We start from the raw sequence: 16523 nt of genomic DNA on the forward strand, positions 1-16523 counted from the left end.
GACTATAAGATACCCGAATTTGGTTAAACTGCTCCGCAAAATGTGGGAGTAGTTAGGAATCTAAATCGAAGGGGACAGACACTCACACAACTACAGTTTTATATATATAGATATCCTGCTATATTGACTTCAAGCAGTTTTCTCTTTTTTTTTCTTCTATTCTTTGGATGGTTTTACTTGTCGTGTTGTACGTCTTGTATATAATTCTTTTTTTCTCTACTTCCTCCATTTTGTTCACGTCAGGTATTATGGTCACTTCTGTACCTTCTTTTTTCAACACTGCTATGTATTTTTCCAGGTTTTCTGTATTAATTTTCCTCGGTTTTTTCCCCGCAACTTCAGCGAACTTCTTTGCAGGGGGTTCTGCTGCTTTTGGTGACACCGCCGGTGAACTTTCTTCATTTGACACTGGTGAGTCGGAGATAGAGGTGTCCATCTGGCTTAACAAGCCTTTCAGTTGTAAACAAAAAAGTTCTAGCTTCGCAAGTCTCTTGAGTGTTTTCACAATAAATGTATAACAATAAAAATAATTCCCCCACGGAGGGGGGAACTCCAATACGTAGCCTTCGCGCGAAGGCTAATAACAAAATTTGTACAAAAGACAAATTAAAACAGCAGTAATCAAACGTAACAATAATTAATTAAATAAACAAACCGATATTCACTAACGCAGCAGCAATTAACAGACTGGACTTGTTAGCTCATATTTCTTTATTCACCATACGGTTGTACATATAAAGACAGAACATCACGAATGATTTTACATGAATGTGCGTTGGGGTCTATTAAAAATTTACAAATGATTATATAATTCGGATGATAGGACATTTTTTACACAAACAATTTCACAGATAGAGTGGGGCGGGCTTACGGACCCCACGAACCCCGCCACGACACTGACCTTGGGGTTTTTTTTTTTTTCCTTTTTTTCCGGCTTACCTCGCATTCATGAGAGTCCTTTTACTCACAACATTCTTCCATCTTTCATCGAACACTTTCTTACTCAGGCCCCTCCTCTCTAGTTCTATTTGTCTTTTTAGGTGGAATTTAAAATGTTCCACCAGACTAGAACCAGAGATGAAGTTGCCTGCTATCACCCCTTTCATCCTCGTCTTCCATACTGCCTGTTTCGCAATTGAAACCACAGAGAGAAAACAATTCTTACCTTCTTTCGTTAAGAAATCCGGTGGGTCAATTTTTACAATGGATTCAGTCGATAGCTGTACTCTTCCTCCACTTGACAACAGTTGTTCGGCAAAAACCCACATGTCCGCCACCTCTGAACACTGCACAACCGCGTGCGAGACGGTTTCCCTGTCTCGCCCACACCTCGGACAGGTCGGGCTGACTTGGCCACCGTGCCTTGCGAGTTTATCCTGAACAGGTAAGGCTCCTCGGTAACACTGCCAAGCCAAGGACTTCTGAAAATTATCCAGGGTCCTCGGCCCAAATGTACGTTGGAACAGACTGGCCAGCTGATTATCGTCGAAACCTAGGGCTTCCCCTAGCGTATCATCGCAACCGGCCTCTACAAACCTTCTATAGAAAACAGCGGTAGAACCAGTTCCTCAGGTATTGCCCGAGCGACGGAATAGTCGGAGTGCCTTGCGACACTCCGTATACCATGTATCCAACTGCGATCTGCGATTATACCAGGCTTCCCGTCCACCAAAACTGGTGAACTTGGGAAACATCTGTTTCGCCAACGGAGACAACACCCGTTCACCATCAAGATGGAGCACAGATGCCTTAACCTCAGCGAATTTCTGCGCATCATTAGCCACGGCATCCCTAGTCCACCCTTTAACGGTTTTTGACAACAAACAGAGCGTCTCACAAGTGGTTTCCAGCTCTTCCACAAGAAGTGAAAGAGCTGTCTTTCCAACATGGTCAACCACGAATCCGGGCAAGGAACGACGGCAAGGCGGTAGGTGATCACCGATGCGATGAACACATTGGCTACCTCCGCCCTACCTTTCAGGGATAACCACCGCCAAGACCAGGTCTTGGCTACTGCAGCCACCCTGCTCGATACCTCGCTCCAGTTCTTCTCTATTTGGAGGTCTGATCCGAACCAAACCCCGAGCAACTTAATCGGACCCTCCGTCCAACGTCCCACGACGCTGTCTGAAGGCATCGACTTGCCTCTCCAGGTACCGAGCTGCAAGCTGACTGACTTTTCACGATTAACTTTTGCTCCTGTCACCGTCTCGTATACCTCTATGGCCTTGCCTACTTTACGTAGGAGGTCCACTTCAGTCACGATGATAGTGATGTCATCCGCGTACGCCGAAACCGACATTTCACGACCTGGCTGCCTCGGGATGCCACTCAGTTTTCGCAGCAGCGGCTCGAGAGCCACTACATACAAAAGCGGGGAGAGTGGGCATCCTTGACGAACCGAGCATTTGACTCTGAACGGCTTAGAAATAAAGCCGTTCACCCGAACTACTGAGTCGACGTTATCGTACATTTCGATGATCCACCTGAGGAAGCAAAGACCCAGGCCGAACTGAGCCAGAACAGACACCAGGTAATGATGGTTGACCCTATCGAAAGCTTTTGATTGGTCTAAATGGACCACTGCCCCTCCTTTGCCGGGATCGCTATTAATTCCCTCTATAGTGTATCTAATTAGATGGAGATTATCCTGAATGGACCTGCCTAGTACGGCACACGTTTGTGCCTTCCCTATTAGACCATCCGCGACACGCGCCAATCTATTCGATAACACTTTGGCCAAAATCTTCAGCTCTGCGTTAAGCAGAGTGATGGGCCTAAAATTATCAATGACACCCCCCCCCCCTTGTCCGGGTCCTTCTTGATTAGTGTCACCACTTCCCGGCGCACAGATCTGGGAATAAACCCATTCTGCTGCCAGTTCGCGTAGACGTTCGCCAGTAAGTCCCCGAACAAGTCCGGCATAATTTTATAAAGCTCGTAGGATAGAAGCTTCACACATCTCCTCGGGCTCGTCTATCAACTTACCTTGTTGGTTCATCAAAGATCGAATTGTGGCATCGTTACCACGTTGGGCTTCCACCACTCGGGCCCATCTCGCGGCATTAATTCCTTCGCTCCCCATTGCACGTTGTCTAGCCCTGACAATGCAACCCATGTGTTTGGCTTCGAGGTGCTGGTTCAAAACCAGTCTCTTGACCTTCACCTGGGCTGCCGTGCCAGTTCGCATTGCTTCCTCTAAGTCCTTAACTAGTACTGATTCCCTTCTAGCCTCTCTAGCTACTAGATCTATACTATATCTAATGGACTCATATCTGATGGCTCGCTTGAGGGAATACCACCATTTGTTGTTAATTATGGTTCCGGTCAAAGCCCTCTGAATCATTAACCTTATCCTGTCACTGTACTCCTTAATCGCCAAAAGGGACGTATTAAGTTTCCAGTAACCAGGACCTCTATTCGTCTTATCTATGTCTAGCCTACAGGTGACCATCTTGTGGTCACTGTAGCTGACCATGTGGAGCTGTGGACTCCTAGCTAGTTTCTTATCTACTTTTCTAATTAGTATTCTGTCTATGTATGACTTGGTAGATCCGTCGCTGCTTGACCATGTCCACAATGGAGCGTTCGGATGTTCCAGTCTATATGGATCTACCAGCTCGAAACGTCTTAGTAGATCCTGGAAGCAAGCATTTCCTTTCCTATCTGTTCGCGAGCCCTCACAGTCTACCCGCGCATCGTAGACTGTGTTGAAGTCTCCTAAAACAACTATAGGATGTGATGTACTCAGAAACTTTCCAAGGTTCCGAAAATAATCACTTTGTTCCCCTTGACTGTGGGGTGCGTAAACCGCAACCAGCTTGATTGTCTTACGACTACTGAACGTCAAATCAACGACAACCAGTCTACCTTCTGGATCTGAAAAAATCAACTTTTTCTCAGAAACTCGCTTCTTATTACACAGAACCAACATCACGCTTCCGCCGATAATTCTCTCGTAATCGCCGAACAGCGGGAGCGGATCTCTTGGCCCCTTTAACCAGGTTTCTGTGGCAACAACTACATCTAAATCCCGTGATCTCTGATGTCATTTAGTAGGCGCCCTTGCTTCCAGTTCGACACCAGGCCACGCACATTTATTCACTCTACATGAATACGAGCCATCACCTACCTTTTAGTTGGTTTTCCTTTTTTCCGTTTGTCGTGGGGGGATGTCAGCATTATACAACGACTCGTGCAAGTCGAGACGCAGACCTCTGATGTCTTTTGGGTATTCCTCATGTATTATGTTGTAATTTAACATGTCAATCTTACACACTTCTACATTTTTGGGCAATACCCTGTAAGTTTGAATTTTTTCCGCTGTTGGGGCTTCATTAATAAGTTTCACCAACCTATCATTATCTTTGTTTATTGAGATGTACACCATCTCCAATCCTTCCATTTTTTCTTTGGGCTTTGTGGGGGTGATGGGGGGACGGCGGGGAGTAGTTTGGGAGGGGAGGGAATTGTTCGACACTGGGAGGTGGGGGTGGGGGTGGTTGTTCGGGTTGGGTTGGGGGGTCTTCTCTTTTTTTTTCTTTTGTGGGGAACCGTGGTTGGGTGGGGTAAATTTTCTCCCCTGTGTGTTATTTTTCTTTTTGTTTGTGCATGGGGTGGGTGGGTTTAAGTCTTCATTTTTTCTTTTTGGTGTGTTTTTTTCTGCCTCACCAGTGTGAAGGCATTTTCTTCTTCTGTTGTTTTCTCTTCCACCGTCTCTTTTTTTCCTCTTCTCCTCTGCTTCAGTCCTTTTTCTATCTACTTCTTTCTTGCGGGTGGGGCAGTCTATACGTATGTGGCCTTTCTCACCACATCCGTAGCATCTCGGCTTTCGCCCCTCCACCACCACCCGCAAGTTTATTTCATCGCTGAAATTAATATTTTCTGCGATCTCCTCCAATGTCTCTGGGGCCGCCTGCACCGTCACTTGTAGAGTTTGCCCTCTCCAGTTTTCCTTCCTTCGTTATCTCTATAACACTTATTTTTTCTTCCAGCCCTATTAGTAAGGCTGGAAGCAACCACTCCGCCTCGTTTTCTGGAGGTATTTCCTCTATTTTTATTTTGGCGGTCCTCCGCCCCAAATAGGAAGGCAAGAGAGCAATATCACTCGCCATAATTGGGGTTAGCGAGTGCTTTCTTGCCATTTGCTCACTCTTAAAATAGACCATTATTGTGGCGTACTTTTTGCCCCATGTCACAAAATCTACGTCTTGCCATATGGGTTGCAGACACTTCTCTATCTGTTCTTTTGTTACTTTTTCGATTTTTTTCTCTTTTATTACAAATGACTTGTAAATCACTGTCCTTCTTTGTGTTTCGTTTTTAATTTCTTCTGGGAGGGTAGCTTTTATATTATTCCCCTCCCTTACAAACATGTTTTAGTATTTTTCGTATTCTATGTCTTCCATTTTTATTTCCTCGGTCTTCCGTCCAGCGGCGGCTGCGAAGTTGTACGTTTTGGTTGCTTGTTTTTCTTTGGAAGGCAAACCTTCTATAACTTTAGCTGCAGACACAGCTTCACTTGAAGGCGAACCTTCGATAACTTTAACTGTAGGCGAACCTGCTTCACTTGAAGGTGAACCTTCGTCATTTGAAGCGGACAGTGTTTCCACTTCAAACAACATTTTTTTGACATCATGTCTTTTTTTTTCATTTTTTCAAATGTATTGTTCATTTTTTTTACAAATGTAATGTTATATTTTTTTCTTTTGGTATGTAACGTTTAGCACTCTTCCCCTCCTTACGGAGGGGAACAACAATATTTTCCGGTATTAAACCAGACGTTCAAAGTTCAAACAAAACAATTTTTTTAACAAACGCTAAACAGTTACTTACAAATTACTCAAAATAACACCACGCTTCAAAGACGGGAAAAATTAGACATCAATGAAACTGGACTTGTTTTATTATTACCCACAAAGGGCGAACATAGAGGGTACAGGATGGAAGCACTCCGTCGGTAACGACGATGAGGGTTCCAGTTGATCGGAATCAACGGAACAGCCTGCTCGTGAAATTAACGTGTAAGTGGCTGAGCACTCCACAGACACGTGCACCCTTAATGTAGTTCTCGGGGATATTCAGCGTGACACAGAGAGTGACAAGGCCGGCCCCTTGAAATACAGGTACAACAGAAACAGGAAGTAAGAGTGAGAGAAAGTTGTGGTGAAAGAGTACAGCAGGGATCACCACCATCCCCTGCCGGAGCGTCGTGGAGCTTTTAGGTGTTTTCGCTCAATAAACACTCACAACGCCCGGTCTGGGAATCGAAACCGCGATCCTATGACCGCGAGTCCGCTGCCCTAACCACTGGGCCATTGCGCCTCCACAGAGGGGACAGTACAATCGGGAAAAAATAAAATTAATGAGATATGAAGTATGTATAAATGTGGTGTAATGCCCCACCCGATCCCCGAAATCAGGTGGTTACATTTCGTCATTTTTAATTACATTTTACAATATTTTCAAAAATAACTAAATACATTTTACAGCATTTCGCAATACATTCGACCGCAATACATTTCAAAAGGGAATTTCCAAAATACATTATCAATTGAATATTTTACAGAAAAATTGTTTTCCACAAATTCAAATATAAAGCTTTCATAATACATTTTCAAGATTTCAAAGTACATTTGAAATTAACAAAAGTTTTTTCTAATTCTTTTTTCTTTTTTTTTTTCCAATAATTTTAAATCAGTTCCATTACCTTTCTCAGGTCGTTGTAATTTTCCATCTCTCGTGGGTATCTTAGCAGTCGGCACTTCGCATGCCTTATTACGTTCACACCGGCGGCATCGATAAACGCATCGGCGCTGTCTTCATGGACCAGTGCACCCGTTTCCCTCCACTCCGTGCCCATCCTGACCCATGAATATCCCTCTGTTTCACTTATTAATTCCTCCATCTCCCCACAGTGTCTGTAATGAACCAATGTTCCATAAAATTTATACCTTCTATTTGAACCTATGTTCTCTTTAGTTTTCCTCTTCGGACCTACTTCTTCTTTACCTTCCTCTCTCAGTTATTCTCTTTCTCTCTTTTTGCTTTCCTTTTCTTTTTCCTTCTCTTGTCTTTTTGGCTCTTTGTCTGTCGTATGTTCTTTTCCTGTTTTTCTTTTTCTTTTTGTGTAACATCCTTTCCTTTCTCTTGATTCTGTTCCTTCTCTTGTTTTTTTCCTGTTTTTTCTCTTTCCGTTATTTTACTTTCTTTTTCTTTCTCTTGATTTTGTTTTGGTTCTTTCTCTATTACTTCTCTACCCTGTGGCTTTTGTTCTTTTTCTATTAATTTCTTCCCTTTGATTTCATTTTTCTTCCGTGTATTGTTATTTCCTTTTACCGTTGTTTCCTTTTCCTTGTTTTCTTTCTCCTTTAGTGTATTGTTCCTTTCTTCGGGTTCTTTTTCCTTCTCTTCTTTGTTTTCCTCTGCTCTTTCACACTCCGCCATAAATTCGTATAGCGGACATTCTTTTTTTATGTGTCCTCTTGTCCCACACAAGTAGCAGTTAGGTTTCCTCCCCTCCACGATTACGCTGGGGGTTTTTCCATCTTCTACTTCTATTTGGAAGGGAATCTGTTTTATATCTCTGTTTGTGGCAGTCAGCCACATCTCTACCCCGAATCCCTTCCATTTCACTATGTTGGTCTCCTTTATCGACCCAATTTCTATCTCTTCCTCAGCTGACCCTAGGATGGCTGTTACCAGCCATTCTGTCTTCAATTCTGGGGGTATATTTGGGATTTTGACCCGTACCCCTCTTCTCCCTTTGTAAGTAGGCCACATGATAAAGTTTTCGGCTCGGAGTACGGTGGTAGCTAGCGAGGCCGCAACTTCCACCGTACCATATTTCTTGCCTTTGCACACAAAGGTTGCCTTCTTCATTACGTCGTCCAGACATTTTTCGATCTCTTCTATTGCTATTCTTGATAGCTTTCTTGTGATCTTGTCTTGTGTTCTATAAATTATTGTCTTGTCTTCATTTTCCTCCTTTGCTTCAGCAGGAGGGACCAGTTTCACGCTGTCACCCTCCCTTTCAACGAATTTCTCAAACTCTTTTAGCTGTTCTTTTTTGAAGAACACTTCTCTTACTGTAAGCGACGTATCGCTTTTCATTGCGGCGACCCCCGCGTAAGTCTCCATGACTTGAGGGTCGGCACACCTTCTACAAAAAGGTTGCAACGCGCAGCGGCAAACGCCTCGCGCGATTCAATTTTCAATTTCTATACACAAAAATTACTAACTACTTAACGCAATCAATGAAACTGGACTTGTTTTATTAATACTCACAAGGGGCGAACATAGAGGGGACAATACAACCTGATGTGGGGTCAGATTAACGGATGGGATTACAAAAAAGGTGAATTTAAAAATTTACAAAAATGACAAAATAGCAAAAAATCGAATGAAGAACAGACCGGAAGACATTACGGATGGAGTGGGAGCGGGTTTAGCTCGGACCCCACGAGCCCCGCCTCCCCACTGATACTTTGGTTTCGTCTAGTTTTACATTTATGTCGTATCATCCACTCGCAACTTTCGTGCTACATCTTTCCATCGTTCTTCGTACACTCTCTTAGTCAGGCATTTTCTCTCCAGCCCTATCTTCCTTTTCAGGTGAATGAAGTAATTCATCAAACCAGGGCCGGAGATGAACTTGCCTGACCGTTAAGCTTTCATTCTCGTCTTCCATATCACCTCTTTCGCAAATGCTACTACAACGAGAAAACAATTCTTACCTTCTTTCGCGAGGAAATCTGGTGGGTCAATTTTTGTAATAGACTCAGTCGACAGCTGTACTCTTCGTGTGCTTGACAACAGCTGTTCGGCATAAACCCACACCTCAGACACGACCGAACAATGAACAATAGCGTGCGGGACGGTTTCCCTATCCCGCTCGCATCTTGGACATATCGGACTGTCTTGGCCACCGTGCCTTGCGAGATTATCCCGAACAGGTAGAGCTCTTCTGTAGCATTGCCATGCCAGAGACTTCTGGAAGTTGTCCAGTGTCTTCGGCTCGAACGTACGTCGGAACAGACTGGCCAGCTGATTATCGTCGAGACCTAGGGTTTCCCCCAAGGTATCTTCACATTCTGCCTCTACCAACCCTTTATAAAAGAATGTGGTGGAACCCCCACCGCAGGCGTTGCCCGAGCGACAGAATAGCAGGAGAGCCTTGCGACACTCCGTGTACCATGTGCCCAGTTTCAATCTACGATTCAGCAAGGTTTCCCATCCACCGAAACTAGTGAACTTGGGAAACATCAGTTTTGCTAGCGGAGACCACACCCGTTCACCATCCAGGTAGAGCCACAGATGTCTTAACCTCAGCGCATGTCTGCGCATCATCAACCAAGGCATCCCTAGCCCACCCTTTAACGGTTGTTGACAGCAAGTAGAGCGTTTCACAAGTGGTTTCCCGCCCTTCCACAAGAAGTAGAAGAGTTGTCTTTCCAACTTGATCAACCACGAATCAGGGCAAGGAACGACGGAAAGGCGGTAGGTGATAACCGATGCGATAAACACATTGGCTACCTCCACCTTCCCTTTCAGGGATAGCCACCGCCAAGACCAGGTCTTGGTTACTGCAGCCATCCTGCTCGATACCTCGCCCCAATTCTTCTCTATTTGGAGGTCTGGTCCAAACCAAACCCCTAGCAACTTAATCGGACCCTCCGTCCAACGTCCCACGACGCTGTCAGGAGGCATCGACTTGCCTCTCCAGGTGCCGAGCTGCAAGCCGACTGACTTTTCACGATTAACTTTTGCTCCTGTTACCGTCTCGTAAACATCTATGGCCTTGCCTTTCCTCTGTAGGTGATCCATTTCGGTTACGATGATGGTGATGTCATCCGCATACGCCGACACCGACATTCCACTACCTGGCTGTCTCCGGATGCCGCTCAGTTTTCGCAGTAATGGCTCAAGAGCCACCATGTACAAAAGCGGGGAGAGCGGACACCCTTGACGAACCGAGCGCTTGATATTGAACGGCTTCGACAAGAAGCCGTTCACCCGAACTACCGAGTCGATGTCGTCGTAAATTTGGATAATCCACCTGAGGAAGCCAAAGCCCAGCCCGAACTGTGCCAGGGCAGATACCAGGTAGCGATGGTCGACCCTATCGAATGCTTTAGATTGGTCTAAATGGACCAGTGCTCCACCCTTGCCAGAATCACTATTAAACCCCTCTATAGTGTACCACATAAGATGGAGATTATCCTGAATGGTTCTGCCGGGAACGGCACATGTCTGTACCTCCCCGATCAGACCATCCGCGACACGCGCCAATCTTTTCGATAACACTTTGGCCAAAATCTTCAACTCTGTGTTTAGCAGAGTGATGGGCCTGAAATTATCAATGCACTCCCCCTTGCTCGGGTCCTTTCTGACGAGTGTCACTACGCCCCGGCGCACAGATCTGGGTATGAACCCGTTCTGCTGCCAGTTCGCATAGACCTCCGCCAGTAGCTGCCCGAACAAGTCTGGCATACTTTTATATAACTCATAGGGTAGACCATCTAAACCCGGCGCCCTGCCCGCGCCGCAGTCCGCCATCGCCTCAACCACCTCCCCAGGCGTGATTGGCCCTTCACAGCCCTCCGCATCTTGCCCTGATAAGCGCGGCAGCCCGTCGAGGAGGTCCGTAAAGGCCCTCCTCCTATCCAGTCCGCCGCCCTCATCGAAAAGCTGAGTGAAGTGCTCCTGAAAGGCCTCACACATCTCCTCGGGCTCGTTTATCAACTCACCTTGTTGGTTCGTCATAGATCGAATCGTGGCGTCGTTACCACGCTGAGCTTCCACCACTCGGGCCCATCTCACGGCGTTGATTCCTTCACAACCCATTGCGCGGATCCTAGCCCTGACAATGCAGCCCATGTGTTTGGCCTCGAGGTGCTGGTTTAACGCCAGTCTCTTGGCCGTCACCTGAGCCGCAGAGCCAGCTTTCAAGGCTTCCTCTAATTCCTTAACTAGAGTAGATTCCCTCCTAGCCTCTCTAGCCACTAATCCTATGCTATATCTAATAGACTCGAATTTGATAGCTCGCTTGAGGGCATACCACCATTTGTTATTAATGATGGCACCAGATAACGCCCTCTGAATTATAGTCCTAATCCGGTCTCTGTACTCCTTAATCGCCAAAAGGGACGTATTAAGTTTCCAATAACCGGAGCCTCTGTTTTTAACCTTATTTATGTCAAGCTTACAGGTGACCATTTTATGATCACTGTAGCTGACCGGCTAAAACTGTGGACACTTAGCTATTTTTCTGTCTACTTTTCTAATTAGTATCCTATCTAAGTATGACCTGGAAGATCCGTCGCTGTTTGACCATGTCCACAATGGAGCGTTCGGAAATTCCAACCTATAAGGATCTGCTAGCTCAAAGCGGCTTAGCAGTTCCAGGAAGCCAATGTTACCTTTTCACGCAATCCAACACAATCTACATCCGCTTTGCAAATTGTGTTAAAGTCTCCTAGCACAACTAATGAATGCGAAGTACCAAGAAAGTTTTCCAGTTCTCGAAAATAATCACTTTTCCCTTTTTGGTTGGGTGCGTAAATCGCAACCAGTCTGATAACTTTACCGTTACTGAACGTCAAATCCATGACGACCAGCCTACCTTCTGGGTCTGAAAAAATTAACTTTTTCTCAAAAACCCGGTTTCTTTTTAATAGGACCAACACCCCACCCCCACCTGTAGGACTGGCCGGAGAGAAAAAAACTCTCGTAGCCGTCGAACAGCGGGAGTAGACCTCTTGGCCCCTCTAACCGGGTTTCTGTAGCAACAATAACATCCAAATTACGCGTTGATATCATTAAGGAAGCGACCTTGCTTCCAGCTCGATCCCAGGCCGCGCACATTTAAACAACCAACATAAATGTAATCCATGACCTACCTTATATCAGTGGTTCGACTTTTCCTTCTCTTCATTTTTTCCCTCTTTTTCTGGGCCTCGTGGGGGAGTCTGACTCAGGCCCTCGAATATATATGGTGATGATATATCCATTCTGAGAGGGCCCACGTCATGAAAAAATTCGGACTTTATCCGTCCGTAATCCTTCCGGCCTATTCTATACAATATGAAATCATTTCTCCTTCCAATTTTTTCTACCTTGGCCATAGCTGCCAACACATTACCGAGTCTATTATTTGAGGCCTTAATGGCCATAAATGAGTTTAAAGTCTCTCTTTTTTTCTTTTGGTTTACTTTCGGAGGGGTGGTTTCAGTTTTTCTTTTTTTCCTAGTGATTTTTGACCACCCCTCCTCATTTTTCGTTTCCTCCGCCGCCGGTTCCGCTGCCTCTGTCACCTCCACACCTTCAGCCGTCCCTTCTGGGCCGCCCGGCGCTGCTTCTGGTAACACCTCTTCTGTTCTTCCACCTGGCTGAGCTGCTTCCTGCGGTTTGGGTTGGCATTCTGCCCTTACATGCCCTTTCTTACCGCAGCCGAAGCACCTCGGCTTTCTGCCCTCTACAAAGACTGTGACTCCTTCCTCTTCACTGATTTTCAGTGTCTCCGGAATCTCTTCCAGGGTTTGTATCTCTGCCTGGATGGCCATCGTTATACGCTGCCCCTTCCAACCTTCTTCCTCCCCTACTGTGGCCTGGAGGATGTTTATTTTTTCCTCCAGGCCTACCATAACTGCTGCCACCAGACATGTGGCGTCCGCTTCTGGCGGAACATTGTTCATTGTTATCCTTGAGGTTCCTTTGCCTCTATACAAGGGGAGGAGAACAATATTCTCCGCTTTCATGGGTTCCATGGATAGCTTTTTGGCTACTTCCTCCGTCTCAAATCTCACCTCCACTGTGCCGTATTTCTTCCCGCGGTTGATGTACGCAATTTTATCCCATATCGGTTTCAGGCAGTTTTCCATCTTTTTCTCCTCTATTCTCTGTATAGACCTACTTGTGATGTTGAAAGTCTTGTATATTATTCTTTTTTTTATCAATCTCTTCCTGCTTTTGGGCATTCGCAACCACCGCTACTTCTGTGCCCTCCTTTATCAAACAGTCTGCGCATTTCTGCAGGTTCTCAGTGTTAATTTTTTCAATTTTCTTCCCAGCTACTTCAGAAAATCTTCCAGCCGGTGCTGGGGCTTCCTCTTTCTTCGGCGACACCGCCGGTGATCCTGCATCACTTGACACGGGTGAATAGGAGATGGGGGAGTCCATCTCCGAAAACTGGCTTAACAAGCCCCTAGCACAACCGCTACAAAAAGTTTTTGGTTTTGCAAGCCTCAAATGCAGCAATAATGATAGTTTTTCCCCCACGGAGGGGGGAACACCAACACGAAGCCCTCGCACGAAGGCTGATTACAATAATTGTACAACAACAGACAATACAAAGTCAACAGTACTTCAAAAACACAGTAGAATATAAAAGAGGAAAATATAATAACTCACTACGCAATGAAAAATGGACTTGTTAGCTCTTATTTCTTTATTCACCATACGGTTATACATATAAAGACAGAACATCACGAATGATTTTACGTCAATATGTGTTGGGGTCTATTAAAAATTTACAAATGATTATATAATTCGGATGATAGGACATTTTTTACACAAACAATTTCACAGATGGAATGGGGCGGGCTTACGGACCCCACGAACCCCGCCCCGACACTGATCTTAGGTTTTTTTTTTTCCTTTTTTTTCCGGCTTACCTCGCATTCATGAGGGTCCTTTTACTCACAACATTCTTCCATCTTTCATCGAACACTTTCTTACTCAGGCCCCTCCTCTCTAGTTCTATTTGTCTTTTTAGGTGGAATTTAAAATGTTCCACCAGACTAGAACCAGAGATGAAGTTGCCTGCTATCACCCCTTTCATCCTCGTCTTCCATACTGCCTGTTTCGCAATTGAAACCACAGAGAGAAAACAATTCTTACCTTCTTTCGTTAAGAAATTCGGTGGGTCAATTTTTACAATGGATTCAGTCGATAGCTGTACTCTTCCTCCACTTGACAACAGTTGTTCGGCAAAAACCCACATGTCTGCCACTTCCGAGCACTGCACGACCGCGTGCGAGACGGTTTCCCTGTCTCGCCCACACCGCGGACAGGTCGGGCTGACTTGGCCACCGTGCCTTGCGAGTTTATCCCGAACAGGTAAGGCTCCTCGGTAACACTGCCAAGCTAAGGACTTCTGAAAATTATCCAGGGTCCTCGGCCCAAATGTACGTTGGAACAGACTGGCCAGCTGATTATCGTCGAAACCTAGGGTTTCCCCTAACGTATCATCGCAACCGGCCTCTACAAACCTTCTATAGAAAACAGCGGTAGACCCACTGCCGCAGGCATTGCCCGAGCGACGGAATAGTCGGAGTACCTTGCGACACTCCGTATACCATGTATCCAACTTCGATCTGCGATTATACCAGGCTTCCCGTCCACCAAAACTGGTGAACTTGGGAAGCATCTGTTTCGCCAACGGAGACCACACCCGTTCACCATCCAGATGGAGCCACAGATGCCTTAACCTCAGCGCATTTCTGCGCATCATTAGCCACGGCATCCCTAGTCCACCCTTTAACGGTTTTTGACAACAAACAGAGCGTCTCACAAGTGGTTTCGAGTTCTTCCACAAAAAGTGAAAGAGCTGTCTTTCCAACTTGGTCAACCACGAATCCGGACAAGGCACGACGGTAAGGCGGTAGGTGATCACCGATGCGATGAACGCATTGGCTACCTCCGCCCTACCTTTCAGGGATAACCACCGCCAAGACCAGGTCTTGGCTACTGCAGCCACCCTGCTCGATACCTCGCTCCAGTTCTTCTCTATTTGGAGGTCTGGTCCGAACCAAACCCCGAGCAACTTAATCGGACCCTCCGTCCAACGTCCCACGACGCTGTCTGAAGGCATCGACTTGCCTCTCCAGGTGCCGAGCTGCAAGCCGACTGACTTTTCGCGATTAACTTTTGCTCCTGTCACCGTCTCGTAAACTTCTATGGCCTTGCCTACTTTACGTAGGAGGTCCACTTCAGTCACGATGATAGTGATGTCATCCGCGTACGCCGAAACCGACATTCCACGACCTGGCTGCCTCGGGATGCCACTCAGTTTTCGCAGCAGCGGCTCGAGAGCCACTACATACAAAAGCGGGGAGGGTGGGCATCCTTGACGAACCGAGCATTTGACTCTGAACGGCTTAGAAATAAAGCCGTTCACCCGAACTACCGAGTCGACGTTATCGTACATTTCGATGATCCACCTGAGGAAGCCAAGACCCAGGCCGAACTGAGCCAGAACAGACACCAGGTAATGATGGTTGACCCTATCGAAAGCTTTTGATTGGTCTAAATGGACCACTGCCCCTCCCTTGCCGGGATCGCTATTAATTCCCTCTATAGTGTATCTAATTAGATGGAGATTATCCCGAATGGACCTGCCAGGTACGGCACACGTTTGTGCCTTCCCTATTAGTCCATCCGCGACACGCGCCAATCTGTTCGATAACACTTTGGCCAAAATCTTCAGCTCTGCGTTAAGCAGAGTGATGGGCCTAAAATTATCAATGACATACCCCTTGTCCGAGTCCTTCCTGATTAGTGTCACCACTCCCCGGCGCCCAGATCTGGGAATAAACCCATTCTGCTGCCAGTTCGCGTAGACGTTCGCCAGTAAGTCCCCGAACAAGTCCGGCATACTTTTATAAAGCTCGTAGGGTAGACCATCCAGTCCTGGCGCCTTACCCGCGCCGCAGTCAGCCATGGCCTCTATTACTTCCCCAGGCGTGATCGGCTCCTCAATACACTTCGCGTCCTGCTCCGAGAGGCGCGGTAGCCCGTCAAGGAGGTCCGTTAGGTCCCTCCTCCTATCCGGTCCGCCGCTCCCCCCAAAGAGCCGGGCGAAGTGGTCCTGAAAAGCTTCACACATCTCCTCGGGCTCGTCTATCAACTTACCTTGTTGGTTCGTCAAAGATCGAATTGTGGCATCGTTGCCACGTTGGGCTTCCACCACTCGGGCCCATCTTGCGGCATTAATTCCTTCGCTCCCCATTGCACGTTGTCTAGCCCTGACAATGCAACCCATGTGTTTGGCTTCGAGGTGCTGGTTCAAAACCAGTCTCTTGACCTTCACCTGGGCTGCCGTGCCAGTTCGCATTGCTTCCTCTAAGTCCTTAACTAGTGCTGATTCCCTTCTAGCCTCTCTAGCTACTAGATCTATACTATATCTAATGGACTCATATCTGATGGCTCGCTTGAGGGCATACCACCATTTGTTGTTAATTATGGTTCCGGTCAAAGCCCTCTGAATCATTAACCTTATCCTGTCACTGTACTCCTTAATCGCCAAAAGGGACGTATTAAGTTTCCAGTAACCAGGACCTCTATTCGTCTTATCTATGTCTAGCCTACAGGTGACCATCTTGTGGTCACTGGAGCTGACCATGTGGAGCTGTGGACTCCTAGCTAGTTTCTTATCTACTTTTCTAATTAATATCCTGTCTATGTATGACTTGATAGATCCGTCGCTATTTGACCATGTCTACAATGGAGGGTTCGGATGTTCC

General features: G+C 46.3%; 1 long non-coding RNA gene across 1 annotated transcript in view; it reads left to right on the forward strand.

Annotated features, from left to right (window-relative positions):
• The first annotated feature begins 8277 nt into the window (after positions 1-8277).
• Positions 8278-16523, forward strand: part of LOC118763248 — a 21313-nt gene continuing 13067 nt past the window's right edge. The window contains exons 1-2 of the long non-coding RNA XR_004998998.1: positions 8278-8434; positions 14330-14334. This is a non-coding gene — a long non-coding RNA (uncharacterized LOC118763248). The remainder of the gene's footprint in view (positions 8435-14329; positions 14335-16523) is intronic.

The sequence above is a fragment of the Octopus sinensis genome, linkage group LG4 (assembly GCF_006345805.1).
Source record: "Octopus sinensis linkage group LG4, ASM634580v1, whole genome shotgun sequence".
In the NCBI taxonomy this organism is placed as follows: Eukaryota; Metazoa; Mollusca; class Cephalopoda; order Octopoda; family Octopodidae; genus Octopus; species Octopus sinensis.